This window comes from Erithacus rubecula (assembly GCF_903797595.1).
Source record: "Erithacus rubecula genome assembly, contig: scaffold_830_arrow_ctg1, whole genome shotgun sequence".
Taxonomy (NCBI): domain Eukaryota; kingdom Metazoa; phylum Chordata; class Aves; order Passeriformes; family Muscicapidae; genus Erithacus; species Erithacus rubecula.
In genome coordinates this window covers 2,891-14,541 of record NW_027635507.1, presented here as the reverse complement: position 1 = coordinate 14,541, position 11,651 = coordinate 2,891, and the positions used below count along the sequence as shown (strand labels likewise).

The window sequence follows — 11,651 nt, the reverse complement described above, 5'->3', positions numbered from 1 at the left end:
CAAGCACAAGTCACAAGTGACATTCTCACAAGCAAAAAATTGAGGGATTTCTAAAAGTCTGTTGAATATTTCTTTTGCGATCTTTGCAAGTGAATACTTCAATTGCATTAAAAGTTCAGGCAAATTTCAGATGAATACCTTTTTAGCTTCCCTGCCAGCCAATTTTGCTTTCAGAATGAAGCAGTTGGATGCCAGTAGGTTGTTTTTGTTAAAAAGTATGCTTATGCCAGTAGACATTGTAGCGATGTTTGAGCTCCAATGTGGCACATTCTAGACTAAATAATGAGTTCAGGGCACAATCCAAATTTTGTTACATCTGAGTAAACTGAGGTAAACTGTTTCCATTTCACACCTATGCAAACAATTGCATCTAGAGCTCAGGAAAACACAAAGGGTTTTGGTGCCTGTTCGAGTCAAAAATTCAGCTTTTGCATTTGAAATTCTTCTTGGAGCTCACTCCAGCATGTGCTTCCTTAGTACCAGATAAATCCCAGCCTGGAGTGCTGCCCAAACCTTGTGATCTTTTTGGGAACCACTCTCACCTTGTTTGTCAGCTGAGCTCTGGCCAATTCAGTTGTACTCAGGCATTGGATTTCAAGGGAAGCCCTTGCCTATAAATTCCAGCAATTGGGAAAGGATGGCTTTCTCCTTGAACTCTTGGCTGCATTGGAGGCTCAGTGATGGTCACTCACTGAAAGTGCAGCTCGTTCTGCCTTAGCTTAGTGAAGAGATTTTTAAGGTGACAGTGTTGTGTCTTTTTGGAGAGACAAAACTAAACTCGCTAATTTCTCATTAGGGATGTGCAGTTTCATATGTGAATTATGATTTCTGTGATTCTTGGTGAGAGTTTGCATAGATCCTAAGGGAATACTTCACATTCAGCAATTGGTATTGAAGAGTGGCAGTAGTAAGACAATTGTGGAACTGGGGCTGGCAAATTTTGCTTTGGACTGGCACAGAGGAACTCAGGTGAGACAGGTCTGGTTGCTGGTAGGGTAGAAGGTGCCCTTGCAACATGCTCCACCTAGTGCCAGTCAGGGATTGGGCTTTGTTACAGAATCAGAGAATATTCTGACCTCACAGTGATCCACAAGGATATGCAAGTTCAGCTCTGTCTCAAAGAATTCCATCATAATTTTAAATCAACTTGCTTGCCTTCTCCCAAACTCCCCTTATGATATTTCTTTTTCTGTTTTCGTTTCCTTTGGAAAACAAGCAGACATCATAAGAACCCAACCAAACATTTCACATTGTGCACCTGAGAAGAAGAAAACAGCCATGAAGCCAGCAGAGAGTGAAGAGAGTCATTGCACTGCTGTTTATCGCCGACCCTACAGGGACAGGGTGATTCATTTGCTTGCTCTGAGGACGTACAAGAAGCCAGAGTTACTTGCCCACTTGCAGAGAGATGGAGTCATGCAAAAGGACAAGGGAACCCTTGGCAAGATCCTCCAGCAGGTGAGATTGTGCAGTTTGGCTCCAGCAATTTTCTTCCACCACGTTGTTCTTTTATCCTTAATTTTACTTGTTCCTCCACTGTTTAAATAAGAAACTTTCCTTTTAAAATATTTCCTGTTCAACATGGCTGTTGTTGAATTATGCAAACATTCATAGATCATCAGAATATTTCCTCTTTTGCTATGAGCAATGTCCTGGGGGATAATTCTGATGGACACAGTTTTGGATGCACAGAGTTGCTTCTTAAATGTATTAACATACTTGCTTCCCTTCCCAACACAATATTAGTTGTGCTTTTAAGACAGGAATTCTTGATTCTGGGTATATTTGTTACTTTGCAGTTTTTATAATGAGAGACAGACATCAACAGAGACCACCAGAGCAATATCAGTGTTTATTATGTTTTCAAAGAAAGAAAAAGGGCAGATTTTGAGAGATGATGGTGGTGTGTTGTTGAGTTATTTAATGTGTTGTAGCAGTCAAATTGATGGAGATTTTCCTGTTTCCATCTCAGCAGGAACTCTCAGCAGTGTCAGGTGATGAAGTCTAAACCAGCACACTTCATATCAGTGGTCTTGAGGTTTTACTACCTCATTTTACCTTTTTGAGTAGATTTTGTATTTGTCTTGAGAAAGATATGAACCTCATTTACTGCCAAAGGAATAGAACAAGACAAGAGCATGACTTTCTCATAGAAGGACTCTGCAGGAATGAACCCTGGCTCTGCCACATGAAGAGGGAGGGACACTGGGCCTGGCCAGCTCTGCTTACACATTGTGGCACTAAATGTTGTTTTGAAAGGAACACTTATGAAATATGAATACTCACTTGTTTCCAATCAGTGATGCTTTGATTCAGCTTAAAACTCATGTGATGGAGGAATAAATCCTCTCTGTGTCAAAGGATATTGTTCAGTTCCAGTTGGGTGAACACAAAGAGGTGTTCAGAACTAGCTGGATTTCTGTAATTTGCATTTAGCAATCATAATAAAGGTTTGTTTTCTGAAATGTCTGCCTGTAGGTAGCCAACCTGAATCTAAAGGATAATTCCTTCAGTCTGAAGGAACATCTGTTTCAGACCCTTCAGACTGATTGGCCTGGCTACACTGAAATGGATAGGGAGAAGTTGAAGGTGATACTTGCTCGGTAAGTTCAGTCTTTAGAGGAAGGAGAAGAGACTCTTCAGAACAAACACCCTGGGAGATGAAGCCTCACTTGTTAGAATATGCTGAGTCAGCAGCAACCCATCAGGGTCCTGCAGTCCAACTCCCTGGCCCTGCACAGGACACCACAAGAATCACACCCTGTGCCCAAGACTGTTGTCCAAATGCTTCTTGAGTTCCTGCTACAGTGACCAGGGGCCACGAGAGCCTGTTCCAGAGCTTGGGCGCTCTCTGGGGTAAGAATGTTTTCCTGATATCCAGCCTAAAGCTCCCTCAAATCAGCTTCATGCTGTTTCCTTGGCTCCTGACACTGAATGTCTGTATAACCTGAAACAAAAGAACTGTGACTGTTGATATTGAGACCTTGGAGCATGAAATGTTTCACCACCCTCACAGCAAATCAACTCCATCTCAGAACCCCACCAGCACCAGGCAAGCACCATCTCCAGGACCTTCTGAGACACATGCTCCAGCAAGACCTGCTCAGGTATTTGGTGCATTTTTAACATTCTCTATTGTGTATTAAGGTTTGGCCCTCTGCTGATGGTGTAAAAGCTGTGATGTGACCAGGCCAAAGCATGTTGTGCCTCAGGCAATCTGACTGCGTTGGCAGGAAGGTTGTGACCAGAAGAGAGGATCCTGCAGGGGTGCAGCAGCACTGTCCTGAGCCAACTTTCTGCTCTGCCTGGAGACTTGAGCTCAGTCCCCACTCTCAACTCATTCCCTGCAGAACGGCTCAAAGGGCTGGCTCTGCATGCATGACAAAACTGGGACAAAAAACTACTGTACATAAGAGGCTGCTGTACATAAAAGGGTGGGGCAGATGGGGCCCTCTGGCTTCCTTTTCCCTCTCTCTTGCTTTCATTCTCATTGTTTACTCCAGATCTACACTATCCATGTGAAATGACAGGATCTAGGGAAGTGTGATATTCCCTCACTCCCTTCTCTGCCTTAATTTCTCTCCTCCTTTGCCCTGCCTGGGAATAGCATGGCTGTCCTGTTCTACTCAATCCTCAGTCCTGGATTTTGCTGTGGGAGTGAGGAGCTTGTGCCTAAGTGCTGTGCCATGTGAGCCAGCACCTTTGAGAAGGTCCTTGGGAGGAGCTGAGAGATGGAAGTGAACTGAAGAAAATGGAAGAGCTCATAAGTCACCACTTATGAAAGCCTCTTGTATAAAGTAAAGAATATTTTAGCCATCAGCTTTTGAGTTTAAAGAGTGGAGTGGCTGCTGGAGTGAAGGCAACCTCACCTAAAAGCACAAGATTATCCTGACATGTGACTGATGTCTTTTTTCATCATCCTGATGAGAATTCACAACCAACCAGTACACCCTGTACTCCTGGGTTGTGTCAGTGATGCACTGATCTTGTCTTTAACAGGGAGACAGCTAAAACAGACTCTTTAGTAAATCATATGTGCATGTGTGACATCAAGAGCTGTGTACAAGAATGAATTGGGAGCTAGAAAAAAAACAACTGAACCTCCCCATTTTGGGGAAGCCTTAGATAGAGATGCTGAAGGGAGTGTCTTTCTACCAAGGCCTTTTAGCTACAAACTTGAAGTCTTGATGAAAAAGTAGGAATGACATAGAACATGCATGATCTTTTTATTTAAGGAAAATTTGTTTTTAATCATTGGCATTCAGAAATGCTCCTTTTTAACAAATGGGAGCAAATCCTGATCCTGATGATAGATTAATGAATTAATTAATTTGTTATTGATGCAGAAACGGCCTCTGGCTTCTGACTTCACCAGTCCTGTGCTGAGCAAGAAGAGGCGAATTGGTCACCAGCAGTTCACCAGTCATGTCCAGCCAGCAGCTGGAGGTCTCTCTTCCTCCCGGGTGCTGCCTTCCACAGCCCTTTGTAATCAGAACATGTCTCCAAGGGTTGGCTCCATTTCCCCCTGCACCCATGAGGTGCACCAGAACAACAAGTTCCAGAGTTCTAGAGTCCCAGAGCCTGCCATGGAGCAGATGGAGATCTCCAATTCAAACGGAGAGAAAAATGAATTGGGAAGGCTGAAGCAGTCACATCCTTTGGATTTTGATGAAGGTATTAATATGCTGCTTTTCCTAACTCCTCCCTGGAGAACTGTGGTGTAAAGATTTGGTTATTCAGACAGCCTCTGCCTGAATTAGGCAACAAGTGAGATCCTTTTCAATTGTACAGATGTTATTAACAGTAAATGCAACCCAGAGAGATAGAAAGGAGTAAGAGAGGAGAGGTGGGGTGTAGAGAAGAGAGAAACATTAGTTATGAAAACACCACCACATGGATTCTCTGTGGTCCAGGCAGTCCATCTTCACCCTTGGTCTTGTCAGTGGTGGAGGTCCCCAGGTGGCTCTGGAGGTTCCACCTTTATAGTGCCCAAGATTTGAGTACCCACAGGTACAGATGGTCACAGCTGCTCTTAGATCTCGGGCTGGAAGGGATGCAAGTGTCTTTTCCTTACACACAGTCTCTACAGCAAGAAAAAGATTCTTGCTTGAGTCTAAAAACACGTGAACATTGTTCTTCAGGAGCCACAAAATTCAGAGCAGCTGGTGAAGGAAAAATCTGGACTGTGTTTCAAGTTGGGGCTTAGGCTGCAGCTTTTGTGCTGACTAAGCCATGAGAGCAAACGCACTTTTGGAAATGAAATGCTCACAGCAAAGCTCTTCTTACAGGTTGTATTGAACATACTGTGACTCTCCTGCTGACAAGAGTGCAGAAAATTTTCATCCAAACTTTGTTTCATGGAAACTTTGGGCCTCTGGAATGGACAAGGAAGTGGCCATAAAACATGGCATGAGAAGAACTCCAGCCTTTTTCTCTATTTCTTTTTAGACCCTCCATGTTCATCACTCTCTCTCCCCCTCTGTCTATCTCAAGCTGTTGTCTTTTGTGAAACTGCATCTGCTGCTGCATGACTGGAATGGCTGTAGAGATGCCACCTCATGCATTCAAAACAGAAAAGCTGAGCTGGGCTTTACACCATGGTAGTGTAGTAGAGAAAAGTGGCCATGCTTTTTTCTACAGCCCAGAACTGGCCACTGGAGAGAAAGCTCTGTGTGCCCCATTATTGATATTTGGAGCTTTTTTCAGAGTAATTTACTGTGATAACAAAGTTCTGAAGGACTTTTACAAGACCATCCAGTGGGTATTTTTTGGCTTTTTAAAGATCTCCTGATGAAGAGTGTCAAAATTCTGCTTTTCTGCAGGAGTAGGAAAACAAACTTCCATTGTCTCCACATGCTCTGCCACAAACACCCAAGCAGACTACTTGAGGTGAGTGAAAGAGCAGTTGAGCCTTGCCACTCGCAGTGGGTGCCCTGTGAAGCTCTTCCCAGTTTTGAAAGGATGATGTTGAGAAGGTTTTGCTGGCCCTGCATGGCTAAGAGCTGAAATGAACACCGAGGTGGGTTCAGGCTGGGCTGGCCCTCCCTTCCTGCAGTGCAGTTGCTCAGGGTCAGCTGCAGCAGTGGTGCTGCATCCCCCCCTTGTATTTGCAGTGCAGGAGGGGAGGCAGAACTGTGTGTGTGTGGTATCAAACACTGGAATGGCTGCCAGCTGCTGTCAGAGCAGTGATGTTGGCAAGGGCACCCAGGCCTCCTGCAGCCCTGGGGCTCTGGGGCAGCTGTGCCCTTTGGAGCAGGCACTGCAGGGCCCTGGGTCACACTGGATACAGCCAGGGATGCTCCGTGGGAAGGCTGAGGGCAAGGTGATCCTGCAGGGGAGCAGCTGAGTGAGGCCTGTGCAAGGACTCTTGCTAGGAAATGTCACTGGGCAGAACCCAGAAGTCCAGGCTATTTCTTCTCTAGTACCTCCCCAGATGTTGAAAGACATCTGTGGATTTCAGAACACACCTGCACAGCAGTCAGGTGCATCTGGCCTGGGATGCATCCCTGGCACAAGCTGCTCTCTGTCCTGGTACTGAATTTCAACTTGTTAATGTTTTAATGCTTGTAGCAATTAATCTCAGGGTGTTTACAAGGATTTTTTCCCATGTGAGGGAGTTTTTGTCATTCAAAAGAAGCTGGTGTGCAGGCCAGGAGGAGCAGAAGCATTGGTGTGTCAGTGTTGGGAAGTGGTGTCTATTATTCCCATTGACACTTCTTCTTGGATTTGTATCACGAGCTTGGTAAACCTCACTCATTTTTATTTGAATGAGAAGGGAATGAAGAAAATTTTTCACCCATCAGAGGCTTCAGGCATTAATGAGTTTTACCCTCGTTAGGAGCTGATGTGGTTTGCGTTTTTGTAGTTGCACTTTCAGACTTATACAGAGTTTGTTTTTAATGGCTGCATTACAAGCACCTCAGTTCCAGGCTCAGTTTTGTAAATGCTGTCCACTAGAAGAATCAAATATTATCATGAACTCTGCTTTGCTGTTAGACAGGCAGATATAAATGGAGCTCATAAGTTCAACTCTGTGTAACCAGAACCATAAATTCAGTTCCTGCCAAAAATGTATTTCAGATGGGTTCTCAAAAGTAAATGTATATTTAAAAGTTTTTCCTATATAGAAAGATAATATAGCTTAGCAATGTTTATTCTCTTCCTGAAGTTGTGATCTTTGTTGGTCATTTGATATTTGAAAGAAGTGCCAATATTTTCTAAATGTGCTTCATTTGCTAATGAAGAAAACCTCTACAATATAAACTATTTGTAACTAAGTGTCATAGAAATGTGGCAGATTTCTGGAGTGACCTGACTACATCCTCTTAAAGCAAAGAACTTGCCTGTAGAAACAGTCAGTCCCAGAGCAACTAACTCAAACCTTGGGAGTCTCTGTTTGACATTTGCCATGTGGTTGGTGCAAAACTACACATGTGCTCTATGGAATAGGAACACATTAGAACGTTCTCTTAGAGTTCACTCACAGAAAAATGATCTATTTTTTTCCTTTAGAAAATACAATGCCATAGTCTCCTTGGAGCAACGCCAGCACTACAAGGATGACTTCAATGCAGAGTATGAGGAATACAGGAATTTACATTTTCAGATTGACAAGATCAACAAAGATTTTACACAGTTTTATAAGCAATGGAAGTGTCTAATTCCAGGCTCTGAAGCCTATCAGGTAAAGAAAGATAAAACTGTGAGGAGTGTGTTTCATCCCAGCAATGACTTGGATTCCCTGGAGCTGCTCAGTGAGACAAAGGGAAACTGCAGCACTGGCATATGTGCTCAGACACTGCTTGGGCTGGGTCTGATTTTTGTGAGATCCTGCCCAAAACACCCTGTTTGAGCTTTCTGTGAACAAAGAGTAAGGTGAGGTGTGTCCCAAGCAGAGTCTTGGAGCATGTGCTCCTTCTGTTCCCTATTGAGAGGCTTAATTGCAGATTTGGGGGATGCTGGAGCTGGAGATTGGTTTTTGCCAAGCTCCCAGAAGAGTGGTGGCTCACAGGGAAGAAAATGTCTACAGTCAAACTGAGGGCTCTTTTAGTGTTTTGCATAGGTTTGCATTTTATAGTTGGAGTGAAATGTTCTTCTTTTTTTTTTTTTTTTTTTTTTTACTTTTTGAAGATGCTGCTTCATCGAATCCTGACATATTATCATCAGTTACAGCAGGTATGTGTGGCACCAGACCTGCAGGGCCATGGTTACTGCTGAGTGTGGCTCAAGGCTTTTTTAAAGCAAAGGACATCAGATTCTAAACTCTGCAGAAATGTTTGCATGCCCTAATTTTCTTTTGCTTTCTCCTTCACAGGGTAGCCCCAGCTACTCTGAAATGAAGAGCAGGTGCCAGTACCTCCACAAAAAGCTGTCCCATATTCAGAGCCGAATATCTGAATTTGACAAGGAATAAGTGGAGTCCTGGCACCACACATCTGCTTCAGCCATAAAAATCAGTGACCTCTGGATTTTTATTTCAAATTTGAGATTAGGCTTTTAGGATTATATAGGTTAATATAGAACTGTAGTTTACATTGGAACTGAGCAGTTGTTTATTTGTTGAAAATGTAGGATTAGATGGAAGAAGTATAGGCAGTTTTAGAAGTAGAAAGAAGTTAGTATTGAACTTGAAAAATAAAGAAATTTCACTGTTGATAACTCCTTTGCTCATTTGGACTTGTATGGTATTTAGAGAGGCTTTCATCTGGTCCATTCTTTTCTTCAAGCCTCTTGGTTTATCCTTTGAATTAAAATATTTCAGTACGAGGTGGAAGCCCAGTACCTCTAATATGAAATTGTGCACATTTGAAGCAAGTATTGTGGCAAAATTAAAATTTTTATGATAATATTAATATAGGTGTGTTTTTTGAACTTCATATGAATTTAAACAGTTTGCATTAGGCAGAAGAGGCATTATTAAATTTGTGACAATATTCAGGTGTGAAAATACAGAAATCCTTGAATACTTTCACAGCCCACACATCTCCACCAGGTTCTGCAGAATGGCATCAAATAATGCACAGGTATGGAGACAATGAACTGGTGCTGCACTTATTTGTCAGTGGGCAGAGCTGTGGGAGGCAGGAATTCAAGGTGATTTCAGAACAGGATGAAGAAAGGGAAAGACAACTTCCATCTAGAGACAGAGTGGCACTGCTGTGCTGACCCAGGCAGAACAGGGCACAAGTTTCAAATCAATAGGAAAAAAGAGTTTTCTGGAAGGAAACCATGCTATATAAGCATTAGTGTTCTTTCCACAGCACATAGAGTTTAGAGCATGAATGTACATCAGATGTAAATATTCCTGCAAAGGGTTAGAAAAAAGTCCTTTATCTATGATTATTTCCACAAATATACCCATGAATGAATAAAAAACCTCCACACCTACGCGTAACATTTAGCAGGATACTCTGTAGATTCTCACATTAACACTGGCATAATTATGCAAAGGTTTAAAGATTTTTATTCTCCCTTTTCTTCTTCAAAACCTCCAAAACATGATGAAATTCACTTTTTAAACTTCAGCCTGCTGTGTGCTGAAGCAAGCCATTATTTGCTTACTCATCATTATCTTTTCTCCGTCTGTTAAAGTCACTGATGCATTAATTGTTCATCCAAACTTGAAACAGTTCATGAAGAGTCCGAAGACAAAATTAATGCACTGATTTCAATTGAATTCATGTCCTCTGCCTCTTCAAGCTGAAATACTATTTATTACATGTCAGAATTAAGTCCTGATACCTAATAAATGGGGAAATATGAAATATGGTCACTAGATGACCATGTTTCAAGGGATCATTGCATTTTAGTCTTATTTGGACAAATTAGTGATCCAAGAGAGAAAAGGCTGGTCAATTATCAGAGTGGAAGTAGATGAAAAAGATGTCTAGGTGGGATGCAGTTGGAGGCAAAAATTAAGTATGTGGGAAAATGATTCTATATCAGATGATTTTAACATTACTACATGCATGATCTTCAAACAAACACATGGGGAAAAACTCTCATGATATAAATGTTGGTATTCCATACATTGAAGGAAGGAAGGGGAGAAAGAAAGCATGGAGTTTCCAGGAGTATCCAAATCAAGCACTTTATTCAGCATCACTATGGAATTTTCATTAAGGAAAAACACTAAATGGAGGACTCATCACCCATTCAATTTTTTACTAACATTCAGTGAAAGAGACTAATCTGAGTGTAAAAGCTTGCATGTTGAAAACATGAGTGTGTTGAGAGATTTTTAAATCTGGCCCAAAGACAATTCACTGTTCAAAATCCAAGTCTAAAACTTTTCAAATTAAATGACCCTGGATGAAGTAGGAAACACAAGTCCTTCCCTTGAACCTTGACTTGCTTCTTCTAGCTCAGTCCTGAAAATAGTAAAAGAAGATCCCTCAGAAATCAAATGAGCAGCAGGGTATATCCCTAAAAGGCAGCTGTACATCTGAAATAACTTGGGAATCAGAGAGACATCAGTGAGCAACTTCTGAGTCAAACTGTTAGTGAAGAACCTTGTTCCCAGGACAGTTTTTCTCAAGGAATTTGAGCAGCAGGATATCGAGGCTCATGGAGCTAGCAGGGATAAAGCAGACAAAGTGGGACATTTGTAGAAATTAACCCTGTGATTCAGTGATCACAGCAGGATGAAGAACCATTCTATCAGACCCTGGGATTAGTAAGAAATGTAGATGCCTCTGTTTATTATATTAGGCCAAGCTGTTCCTTGTCAGGTGGCAGCAGCTGCTCAGCAGAAGGCACAGCTTTAACTCGAGCTCATCACACCTGGAGGCAGCCCTAGAAGTGCTGCACACCTCAGCTTGTGCCAGAGCACAGGGACACCCGGACACCCTCTTGAGACCTGTGTGTGCCATGAACTAAATGCATCTCCTCGGACCCAGCTATCCAATCCAGCACTCAGCACAGAAAATGCCACTGCCAGGGAAGTCTGCATACAGGGAAAAATACAGTCACAAAACCTATTGGGAATTTGATGTTATACAGGAAAAATTCAAATTCCAGTACTTTCCTTCATTAATGAATTTATATACTAGCTCTTCTCCTAAAAACGTAGATAAATAGCGTACACTTCCTACAGCAGTACATTTCTTCATGCATTCACAGCTGGCAAAGCTCTCATACAACTTGTTTTTCTCTTAAGCGTAAGGAAGGGCTTCGTTCAAATGAACTGTGCTGCTTCCTCTGAAAGATACAAAATCAGGGAAATAATAGGTGCAAAGTCATAGGTTCTTTAAGGCAGGCAACTCCTATCTAATATAAGGATTGTTTACATTTAGCTTTATGTGCACTTAAAATTACAGTCATACAATTTTCTTATGTTTGTGAAAATAATTTTAGTGCTCCCAGAAACTGCAGAGTCAAATAAAGCTGAATTGGGATACAAATGTATTCCTCACCATAAAAATGGCCAAACCAAGAACAGCTGCCAGTGATACTTTTCCTACGGTGCTGTTTGGCCCAGGTGTGGATAAAACCAGCATCTGCCCTGCCCAGATCATTCTGGCCCGTTGATCCAAGCCTGTCCCAGAGTGTCACGAACAAGGACATGGAAGTTCAGCAGCCCGTGCTCAGTGCCCTGTGCTCCTCTCAGGGCTCCAAGAGCTCCTCCAGGGACAGGATAAACCCCTGGCAGT

At 42.4% G+C, this 11,651-nt stretch overlaps 1 long non-coding RNA gene across 2 annotated transcripts; it reads left to right on the top strand.

The window, feature by feature from the left end:
• Positions 1-1,315: 1,315 nt before the first annotated feature.
• LOC306816712 lies at positions 1,316-8,353 on the top strand. Of its 2 annotated transcripts, none has more exons than XR_013777759.1 (3): positions 1,316-1,458; positions 3,017-3,107; positions 8,315-8,353. It is a non-coding gene; the product is annotated as an uncharacterized lncRNA (long non-coding RNA). The 2 variants fall into 2 exon arrangements; XR_013777760.1 differs by lacking the exon at positions 8,315-8,353 and adding an exon at positions 4,347-4,415.
• The last annotated feature ends 3,298 nt before the right edge of the window (positions 8,354-11,651 follow it).